Genomic DNA, 12,118 nt, shown 5'->3' with positions numbered 1-12,118 from the left:
TTCCAATACATGAAAATCACATTATTTTTCTGTGAGCAAAGCTACCTAAGGACCAGAAACAGTGTCCCTATTTTATCTTGTGAAGCCAGTAGGTGTCAAGCAAACTCAGCTCAGTGGATCCACAGTCCTCCAGATCGATGCCTCGGCTTACAGAAAACACTTACAGGCTTTGAGGTTTTACTTATACCTCATTTCTGAAGGCTTTTCATACCTACATTACATATACAGATGGCTCATCAGTGCCACTTCCACTTTCAGGTTAAAAATCCTCCAAGTTTTTTCTAACATCCTTATTCCATGCGTTGTGTTTAAATCTTTGACCATACGGTGTTTATCTTGTGTCTCATCAGAATGTAGCTAATTACACCGTTTCCCTTGAATAATGCAGTACTCACCACAGAAGAGATCTTGCCAAAACTGGATTTGACAAGGTAGGGCACATGTGGACCTAGGATACACTCCGGGAGCACAGTTACAGTCTGGTGGAGCCGATATACCAGTTGAGGGCACTGGAAGGAAACATTCAGCCTGAGGACAACCCGCCCACTTGAGGATCCAGGCCTAAGCGGCCATGCCTGAAAACAAAGAAACCAGCCAAGATGCGCCTGGGCACTGGAGGCTTGACAGACACGCCCACAGAGCAGCCAATCCCCGAGCGGTGGGGCGGGGCTCCATCACGGCTCCCCACCCTCCGGCCGCCTATTGGCCAGACTGCCTCAGTCACAATGCCGATTGGTCGCTTGTGCCTGACAGGGTACAGGCAGGCTGCTGGCCCTTCACTTCACCTCAGCGCCCAAGGACTGGACTTCGCTGAACCCCTAGCGCTCCTGGGGACAGGGTGGGCAGCGCGGCAGGAGAGCGGGGAGGCTGACGGGAACGCGTCCTGCGCAGCCCTCATAAACCCTTAGCCTGATGGCTTCAAATTCCAGGGTGGGAGGCCCGAAATCCTGTCAACTTTGAGTAACCTGAGTCCTAATCTGAAGGGGGCTTGCATCTCGTCAGCTTCAGGGATTACAAGTCCCTTCACCCACAGAAACACTGAATCCCCTAGTGCTGCAACCCTCAAATACCTAGATTAACCCCAGTTCCCCTCAGCCTGAGGCACCCTAAAAATACCACCCGCAGAGACACCAAATTTCCTCAACCCCGGAGACCCTGAATCCCTCCGCCTGCGAGCTCTTAAAACTCTTCCTCCTCAAGACCCTAACTGTCCTGCCTGTCGGAGCCCTAAAGTCCCTTAATAAGAAACCCCCGATTTCCTCAGCCTCACAGATCCCAGGTTTTCTCACCCTGCGCATTCTACATCAGCAAAAAGATCCCCAGTCGCCTCTGTCTGAGGACCCTAGTTACTTCAGCCTGTGGGACCCAGATCTCCTCAAGCCGGGCGACTTGTCCCTTAGACATAGAACCTATGTTATGCCCAGATTTTTCTGAGTCCCCAGGAGGAGATCCTCAAAACCCTTCTTGGAGAAACATTCTCTCTGCTGCATTGGAACAGAGCCCTGATTTCAGCCTGACCCCAGTCCAACAGTTAGGGGTTTCCAGGTCTCCTCAAGAATACCTCTATCACCCACAGACACATCCATCCTAGTGCCTTCCCTCAGAGGGGCTGAATTGTAGGGGGACCAAAGAAACCAAATCTAGTTCACATTAGGCTGGTCTGTCATATCTAGTCAGGATCCGTCCATCCCACCAATACCCTCACCCTGACTTTCCCCTCACCTTCCTGCCCTGGACACTCCACCCAAGGAAGACAGACCAGGCTCTGGACACTGGTCTGGGCTGTCTCAGCACCTTCTTCTTCCACAGGCACCTGGCCTTGAGCACTCCAATGGCCATGAGGCTGAACAGGTCTCCAGAGGAGAGCACTGAGGGAGATGCCAGGAGAACAGAGTGGAAGCCCACGGTGAGAGGTGGAGGCAGCAAACCTGGGCTCTAAGCCAGCTCTATAGGAAGGACACGGCGCTGGTCCCTGAAGCACCACAGACTGCTTGCCTGGGCAGCTGAGTGAACTTCCCTGTGACCGTACACAGGATGGGAATGCCTGGTCCTGTCTGAGATGGTGGGGTGGAGTGGGACAAAACAGGACACTAGCTTCATCAACTGCTCTGTGTCCAGGAAGAGTTAGGAAAATGCTCAGTGTTTGTTCAGTTAAGCAGGACACAGTCGGGAAGGAAAGTCTTCATCCCTGTCTCACACAGACCATCCAGGAGCTTCAGGCTACTCCCTGCACAAAAGGTGGAGGAGAAAGCTCAGCTCTAAGGTCTGACTTAGATTAGTAAATCACTGATGAAATCTATTATTTTCCTTAGGCCACAGATGCTTTCAAAGACATCTCCATATACTTCTCCAAGGAACAATGGGAAGAGATGGGAGAATGGGGAAAAATCCGATATAGGAATATGAAAAGAAACTACGAAGTGCTGATTGCTATAGGTAACAGGAAGTGCTGGGTGCCTGTGAGCCTGGGAAACATGAAACAGGTCTTCACCCTCAGTGTTCACTTGGCCCGCTCTTAGGTGGCTTCATCTGCTCACAGTTCCCTTTTGTGTGGAGACTAAACTGGAGGAAATGTTTACAGTTCTGCACCAGAGGGAGGTTGACCCTGCAAGGCAGAGCTCACCTCTTGCCTTATTCTAGATTCTCCCAGCCCATCCTACAGATTTCCTTGACTTTGTAACACTTTCCATTGCTTCTATGCTTTGTTTCTCCTTCTTAGAACAAATATTTTGCTTCTTTCCATCTTTCAGAGCCACTCGACTGGATTTCATGCATCACCACAGGCAGGTCATCAAGCCCCAGGTAGATGACACTGAGGATTCTGATGAAGAATGGGCACCAAGGCAGCAAGGTGAGAGGCCAGGAGGATTTGGAGGTGTCTTCCTAAAACCAGCCTAGGCTTAGGTCTCAACTACATCTCAGCCATTAGCAAAGAAAACATAATTTTCAGCATTCCGAAGTGGTTGTGGCCAAATATTTACATAAGCCTGAATGAAAATGAATGTATAGATTTTCCAGTGTAATTCTCAAAAGTTTTATGGTTAAAATTTATCATTCTTTTTATTTTATTATTTTTTATCATTCTTCTTAAAAAGAATTATATTTGCTGAACATTCTTAGTGAAAGGCAGTTAAAGAAACCTTAAAAATAAATTCACCAAACAGATTTAATACTAATCTCATTAGTTATTGGATTAAATCTCTTAGAAAAGGAAATGATTAACATACTATGTCAAGATACATTATTTATTTATGTCTATAAAACAAAACCCATGATCTTCTTACCCTAAGGTTAAACTAATTCTTTATTTTGATTCTAGGAAAGGGTTTGAGAGAACTATTTATTTTCCATGATCTTTCCCACATTTCACTGACCAGCGATGACATCAGGTAAATAAAACGAAGTACACTTATTATAAAATAGAAGTGAGCAGCTCACTTCCTCTTCTGCTGCTCAAACAGTTTAGAAGAGTTAATCTGCCTAGACTGGAGAAAACAATTTAGATAGTTCTATGATTCTCCATCTATGGATTGCTGATCTCCCAGATTTTTAAAAATTATTTATTTAGTTTTGGCTGCACTGGGTCTTTGTTGCTGTGCACAGGCTTTCTCTGGTTGCGGTGAGTGTCTTCTCATTGCAGAGCATATGCAGGCTCTGTAGTTTGTGACACACAGGCTTAGCTGCCCCGCAGAAAGTGGAATCTTCCTGGACCAGCCATCGAACCTGTGTCCTCTGCATTGGCAGGCAGATTCTCATCCACTGTGCACCAGGGAAGTCCCTCTGTTCCCTTAGGTTATTAATACTAGTGAAAGGGACATGAAAACCAAACATTAGGTTGTCTGCAAAGGTTTTGACATGAAGAGAGATTCTTCATAGGGAATACATACGCCTCGGTTCACCATACGCCTGCACGTCTTTATTTACCTTTTTAACAATTTCTGAGTGTATGGCACACTGTTGCTAACTATGTACACGTTAGTGTTAGTGGCCATAGTGCTAATCGCTCAGTCATGTCTGACTCTGCGTACCCATAGACTGTAGCCCACCAGGCTCCTCTGTCCGTGGGATTCTCTAGGCAAGAATCCTGGAGTGGGTTGCCATTTCCTGCTCCAGGTGATCTTCCCAACCCAGGGATTGGGCCTGCATCTGCTGCATCTCCTGAATTGCAGGTGGATATTTTACTGCTGAGCCACCGGGGATATATACACATTGCTGTACAACAAATCTGTAGAAATGTTACATCTTGCGTGACTGAAGCCCTAACCCACTGAGTAACAATTCTCCAATCCTTCCTCCTCACAGCCCTTGGCAACCACGATTTTATTTTCTGTTTCCATGGATTTGATTAATTTAGATACCTCATAGAAGTGGAATCGGGCAATATTTCTCTTTTTTGATTGGTTCATTTCACTTAGTAAAATATCATCAAGGCCCATCCACGATGTAGCATGTGACAGAATTCGTTTTAAAGGCTTCAAAACATTCCATTGTGTGCATGTGGATATAATAGTTATAACATATATCTTATATATACTCTTTATCTTTTACCCACCAATGAACATTTAGATTGCTTACACATCTTGCCCATTGGGAATAATGCGGCAATGACCATACATGTGCCCACTATTTATTCAATGACTTGCTTTCAATTCTTTATGGAAATACACTCTTGAGTGGGATTGCTAGATCATACAGCAGTTCTAACTTTCTGTGGAAACTCCATACTGTTTTCTAGAAAGCTTGCAACATTTTACATTGCCAACAATAGTGTATAAGGGTTCCAATTTCTCCATATCCTTACCAAGCTTGCTATTGTCTTCTTATACATATTGCCCATCGCAGAAGGTTTCACTTTGTATTTCCCTATTGATTAGTAATATTGAGCATCTTTTCATATGTTTGTTGGCCATTTGTGTATTTTCTCTGGAGAAATGTCTATTCAATTCCTTCTCTCACTGTTAGTCAGCTCAGACTGCCATAACAAAGCAGACTGCGTTCCTTAAACCATAGAAATTTGTTTTCTTACAATGCTGGAGCATGGAAATCTGATATCAAGGTGCCATCATGGTCAATCAGGTTCTCTTCCTGGCTTATAGGTAGCCTTCATATGGGTGGGTGTATGCTTATTAACCCCTTATCAGATGCATATTTTACAAATCTTTTCTACCATCCTGTAGGTGGCCTTTTCAACTCTGTTCAGTGTCCTTTGCTGCACAGAGGCTTTAAGATTAATCTTATTTGTCTATTTTTACTTTGTTACTAATACTTGTGCCCTTGGCACCATATCTAAGAAATCATTGCTGATTCAATGTCGTGAAGCTTCACCCTTGTTTTCTTCTAAGAGTCTTATCAAGTCTTGCATTTAGGTCTTTAATCCATTCTGAGTTGATTTTTCTTCAAGATGTAAGATGTTCATTATTTTGCATATGGTTATTTTGTTTCCCCAGCACCATTCATCACAGGGATTAAACTTTCCCCATTATCTTGACACCCTAGATGAAGATCATTAGACCATGTATCCAAGAGTTTATTTCTGGCTGTCTATTCTGTTCCATTGATTGACATATCTGTCTTTATGCCAGCCAGCTTCCTCAGTGGCTCAGCAGGTGAAGAATCTGCCTTCAGTGCAGGAGACACAGGAGATGAGGGTTCAATCCATGGGTTAAGAAGATCCCCTGCAGAAGGAAATGGCAACCCTGTCCAGTATTCTTGCCTGAGAAATCCCCTGGACAGAGGAGCCTGGTGGGCTACAGTCCAAAAGGTCACAAAAAGTCAAGAAGACTGAGTGACTAAGCACACATTTTTTGACAAATCTACACTCTTGGTTCCTGTACCTTTGTAGTATGTTCTGAAATCAGAGGCCTCCAACTTTGCTGTTCTTGCTAAGATTGCTTTGCTGTTCTTGCTAAGATTGCTTTGCCTATTTGGGGTGCTCTGAGTTTCCTTGTTAACTGTTGGATGGATTTTCTATATCTGAAAAAAATTCCATTGGGATTTTAATAGGAATTGCATTGAATCTTTAAATTGCTTTGGGTAGTATGAACAGCTTAATAATATTAAGCCTCCAAATCCATAAACACGAGGCACCTATCTATTTATTTATGTCAGATTCCTTTCAGCAATATTTTGTAGTTTTCAACATATAAGTCTCTCATCTCCTTAAGTTTATTTCTAATTACTTCATTCTTTTCAATGCTATTATAAATAAGATTATTTGTCCAGTGGCTAAGACTCCACATTCCCAATGCAGAGAACTTGGGTTCAGTCCCTAGTCAGGGAACTAGTTCCCACATGCCGCAACAAAGACCTGGCACAAACAAATAAATAAAAATAAATATTTTTTTTAATATAGCTCTTGACTACAGCTTTAAAAAAAATAAAAAATAAATAGGATTGTTTTCTTATTTTTCTTTGTGGAATGGTCATTCGTCATGCACGGAAAGATATTAGAATGTTGATTTTGTACCATGCAACTTTCTGTGCAGGTTTTGTGTGTGTGTGGATTTAAAGATTTTTCTGCACATAAACCACGTCCCTGTGAACAGACATAATTTTACTTCTTTCTTTCCAAATGGAAGGCTTTTGTTTCCATTTCTAACCTAAAGCCCTGGCTAGGAGTTCTAATATTATGGTGAACAGAAATGTTGATAATGGGCATCCTTGCCTTTTTTTCTTGATCTTTTTCACTGATGACTATGATGTTAGAGGTAGACTTTCAATATATGACCTTTATTATATTGCAGTCACTTCCTCCTATTTCTACATTGTTGAGTACTATTGTCATGAAAGACTAGTAAATTTATTACATACTTTATGAACATCAGATGAGGCACAGATGAAGTTTCATATTTTTTTTAATTTTAAGAAAATTATATAATGCTCCCAGTGGAATCATGGGAGTTGATGATACAGAAATCATTTTCCATTCCTCCTTTGGTAATCATTGTCTTTGTCACTCTCTGGCTTAGAATTATGTGTCCTTAATTAGAATACCCAGAGTTTGAAAACATTTTCCAACCAAAAAACTGATCCTCATCTTTTTTTAGGTAAACCTTCTTCGATGGCCTTCAGAGTGGAGCACAGTAAACACCAGAAGGTGAGTATTTCCCAAATCCTGTTGCCAAAATGTCCTCCTCATGGATCCAGTCACAGGTGAGAATAGGAGAAAACACAGAGATCCTGGAGACGGCTGCCTTCCTGCCCTGGATCTTTAGCACACTGTCTGATATCATCACCATCTTTACAGTCAGTAAGAACACAGTTAGGAAGCTTACCGTGTGGTCTGACTGGCAGTGAATCCATGCAGGCTGAAAAGCACCAATGACTACAGAGGGAAATAGCTCTTCTATTGCTTCCTACCAAAAAAAAAAAAAAGAAAGAGGAAAGCTTGTAACTCTTTCTCTGACACTCAGATCACCAAAAGGAGGAACTGCTATGAGTATGTGGATGGAAAGGACACGTCTTGGGCCAACTGGATGAGGTGAGTGCAGTGAGTCTGCAGTGTATAGATGTTGATACTCCCTCAATCCCACGCCCCTTTCCTTCTCAACCCGGCTCCCTCAATAGCTTTCACATCTTCTTTCCTCTTTTCCCTCCATATCATGTTCTTTCATTTCAAAAGACATTAGAATGAAGGAAATAAAAATATGGCATGGATATTTCAAAAGAACAGCATGTATACTATCTATGGTGAAACAGATCACCAGCCCAGGTGGGATGCATGAGACAAGTGCTCCGGCCTGGTGCACTGGGAAGACCCAGAGGAATCGGGTGGAGAGGGAGGTGGGAGGGGGGATCGGGATTGGGAATAAAGACCTGCCCTCTGTAGTTGAAATAAAAAAAAATAATAATAATAATTAAAAAAAAAATATATGGCATGTGCCATCAAAATACAAGCCTACATGCTGAACAAAACTGGTGGACTTGAAAACAACTTGAGGAGTCTAGATTCACCAGGGACACTTTAACTCACTTAATTGACACTTACCAAGCACTTTATGTTTCAGTTTAGACAGTGAACTTCATTACTGAAGCAGATCATACAACCCATATCCTCTTGGAGAACATACTCCAGACAGACATTAGCCAACTGATTTTAGGAACAGTAACCTTAATTTTTCTCTCTTTGAGTAACTGCACAGTGCCAGGATAACCTAACATGGGAGACCTTGAGTCCATGTGGGCAACAACCTCCCCAGGCTTGGTTCCAGTGAGAGTGGGCCCTGAGGCCTGGGAAGGAATGGGGGGCGGGATCGCCATGAGCAGGGACATTCTCTGAGGGCCTCTCTTTTCATCAGGACAGGCAGAGAGTGAACAAACTATTACTGTTCCTTGTCTCAAGCTATGTCAGCGCTCTCTCCAAGTTTCCATGGGAGGGGGTGGGCAAGTGAATATGACTCTGGATACACATGGGGAGATTAGAGGAAAGCCTCAGGAGAGAAGGCAGGCTGGGGTGAGTGCTGAGGGCCGCGTGCTAGCCGAGGAGCACCAAGTCTTGTGAATGAAAGAGAACTTAATTCAGAGTTTAGAGGAGCTGGAGGTCACCAGCTTCATGGACAGTCCAGGTGGAAACGAGTCTGGAACTGAACTCTGGAAAATGGCTAATTAGGTAAGGAGAGAAAAGCATTCCAGCCAGGAAGAAGACTGGAAACAGGATCTGAAAATGGGAATTCACATGGCCTGGTCGAAGGTGTGAATAGAAGGTCCACATGAGGGGTGGCCTCAGAGACGGAAGGCAAGGAGCTGGGCATGGTCCGAGAGTGGAGGGCACTCATCACCTGAGGTTTCTTTCCTTTTCCCTGCCTCGACCCCAGGTATGTGAACTGTGTCCGGGATGATAAGGAGCAGAACCTGGTGGCCTTCCAGTATCACAGGAAGATCTTCTACCGAACCTGCCAGGTGGTCAGGCCGGGCTGTGAGCTGCTGGTCTGGTATGGGGACAAGTATGGCCAGGACCTTGGCATCAAGAGGAACAGCAGGGGGAAGAGTGAGCTCGCGGCCGGGAGAGGTGAGTGTCAGCCCTCTTCCAGCACCCCACCCCATCCTGAGGAGCCTCCCTGGGCTGATTCCAAAGCAGAGTACAATCCAGTCTAAAGTCAGTCAAGTCGTCATTAATATGCCTCAGAATTTGATTCATTTCATATGACTGTTAGTAAAAAATTTTATTTTAAAAATGCTAGTTCTAATGTTCAATATTTCATGCAAAAAATATGTAACATCACCTTCTGCTGAAAGGCTTAGAAGCAAAATGCAAGTTTTCTAGCACCTACCAGCTCTCTGCCCTTTACCTGTTTCTTCCTCATTTCGTCCCATTTCTAAGCGACACATGTACAGTGATGTGCATTCAGTTACTGTTCCAGTTTGTTGTCATGTGAGTTCATACTCTGTGCCAGACGGGGCTCCACGCACCGAGACAGACAGAACCACTGCCCTGGGTCAGCAGGGGCTTCACACCAGACAGGGGCTGGTGCTCTGAGGAAAACCAGTGCAGGGACCGTGCCTCGGGTCAGCGTGAGCAGAGGGTGGGGTGTGGTGCAGGACGGTGGGGCAGGGTCTGTGCAGAGATAACACCCGTGGGGAAGGATTCCAGGCAGGGGAGCAGCCAGTGCCGCAGCCCCAGGGCCGGGAAGAGAGGCCATGCCAGGGGTCGCGGGAGGAAGCACAGAGGGAGAGAAGGAGGTTGGATGGGACACGGAAGCCTCAGGGCCTGTGTCCACGTGCAGGCCCCAGGGGTCCTCCTGGGTGAAACAGAACAACCGCGAGGCTTTCAGCTGCAAGCAGCATGTTCTCTGTTCTGTGACGATGCTTTGGTTCACTTTTGGGAAGAGACAGCAGCGGTGAGTCCCCTCAGAAGTCAGTTCATTGCCAGACATGAGGGGAGAGTGGGCTAGCTTAATATGCTTGGGAGTGAGGCTGTGAAGAGTCTGGCTGGAGATGTATTTTAAACAGGGCTTCCTAGTGCATGTTAAATGGACTAAGCCTGGATGAAATAAATGAGGCATGAGTACTGGTGAGGCTTAAGAAAGGATATGCCTTGATTTTGTAATTTATGGGAAACTGAGAGAGGAGCAATTTGTGAACCATTTGGGGCAGCAGGAGCCAGAGACCTGTAGTCAGTGGGACCTGGGCCGCTCGGTCTCATCCAGTCTCAAACCCACTTCCTGCAGAGATTGGCACAAAGGCTGCTCTTTGAACAAGGAGCCATAAATTCAGCTTTACTCACATCTGCTCTAACCACCCCCTGTGCTGTCTCCCATACGCAGAGAGCTCCAGGCCAGGCGCCCCTAACTTAATAGACCCTTTCCCCTCACAGTGAGACTCTCAGGAGATTCCACCTAAGTCATCAAGTCTTATCCCTCAGTAGGGTGAATACCTGTGGCTACTGTGATATGACTTTTCCGATAATTACACGCAGAGAAAGTCCCTGCAGATCCATCTCTATCAGGAGAGATGCTGCCTCTGATGCTGCTGGAAGGTCCCTATCTGGGTGATATGTAGAAAAGGCCCTTGACACCAGCTTCCTGGATTTCTGTAGATGTAGAGAATAAGAGTGGAATGGAAAAGTGGACTGTAAAGACACACTCAATGGGAGACAAATCCTGCCCTGTCAACACTTAGATGATTACTGGGGAGGGCCTGACCACGGCAAACCAGCTACCTGACCTAAAGCTTCCTCTTTCAGCAGAACCGAAGCCCAAGATCCACCCATGTGCCTCCTGCTCTCTGGCCTCCTCCAATCAGAAATTCCTCAGCCAACACACCCAACGCAGTCACCCCTCTCAGACCCTCCTGAGACCATCTGAAAGAGACCTCCTCCAACCAGAGGATCCCTGCCCAGGAAATCAAAATCAGAGATATTCAGATCCACACAGCCCGAGCGACAAACCTGAGGGTCAGGAGGCCAAGGACAGGCCCCAACCTTTGCTGAAAAGCATAAGGCTGAAAAAGATTTCAAGGGCCTCTTCCTACTCACCCAGAGGATGAATGGGGAGTTCTGCGGTGCATGAGCTAATAACAGAAGAGTCCAGCACAAGCCAGAAACTGAATCCAGAGGACAAATTATTCACGGGGGCAGGGGTCTCAAGGATTATGAAAGTCAAGTATAGAGAGTGTGGGCAAGGCTCCAAGGACAGGTCAAGTCTCATCACACACGAGAGGACACACACAGGGGAGAAGCTCTATGTTTGCGGGGAGTGTGGGCTAAGCTTCCAACACGGGTCAAATTTCATCAGATACCAGAGGACACACACAGGAGAGAAGCCCTATGTTTGCAAGGAGTGTGGGCGAAGCTTCAGTCAGAAGTCAGTCCTCATCAGACACCAGAGGACACACACAGGGGAGAAGACTTATGTTTGTGGGGAATGTGGGTGAAGCTTCAGTGATCAGTCAAATTTCATCTCACACACGAGGACACACACAGGGGAGAAGCCCTATGTTTGCAAGGACTGTGGGCGAAGCTTCAATCGGAAGTCCCCCCTCATCACCCACCAGAGGACACACACAGGAGAGAAGCCGTATGTTTGCAGGGAGTGTGAGTGAGTCATGACCAACAAACCACACCTTAGCCACAGGAGGATTACTGCAGCCACCCCATGCCTCAGCTCTAAGGGGACCTCAGAGGAGGTCTGTGACCCACTACTGTCCTGAAGAGTATGAGAAGAGACTTCCCAAGTGGTCCAGTGGCCAAGACTCCAATGCAGAGACCCACGTTCAATACCTGATTGGGGAACTAGCTCCCACATGCTGCAACTAAGACAATGCAGCCGAATAAATATATATGTATATAAATAAATATTTTAAAGAAAGAGTGTGATAAGCACAGAATTACTTGATTAAATAGACCTTCCACTTTTGTGACAGGAGAGGAGGTAGATAAACAGCAGAGGGTTTCTTAAGTGTTCTGGAGATGTTCATGCCAATTGCTTTCATGGTTTTTTGTACTCCTAATAAATTTTGTCTCCAAACAAATCTGAAGCCCAGACTATGTACTCATTCCCCCCTTATCACTGACCATAGTGGAGTCCAGTCATAGCTGAACCCCTGGGAAGGCATAATTCTGGAGCCAAGTCAGTTAGGTCACTGGTCAGTCAGTTCCTGGGTCCAGGGAGAGGAATCTAGG

At 45.5% G+C, this 12,118-nt stretch overlaps 1 pseudogene; it reads left to right on the top strand.

The window, feature by feature from the left end:
- Positions 1-10,934, top strand: part of LOC122700694 — a 65,805-nt pseudogene extending 54,871 nt beyond the window's left edge.
- Positions 10,935-12,118: the final 1,184 nt, after the last annotated feature.

This window comes from Cervus elaphus, chromosome 9 (assembly GCF_910594005.1).
Source record: "Cervus elaphus chromosome 9, mCerEla1.1, whole genome shotgun sequence".
Lineage (NCBI taxonomy): Eukaryota > Metazoa > Chordata > Mammalia > Artiodactyla > Cervidae > Cervus > Cervus elaphus.
Note: the sequence above shows the minus strand (reverse complement) of the source record. Positions and strands in the feature narration are given on the sequence as shown.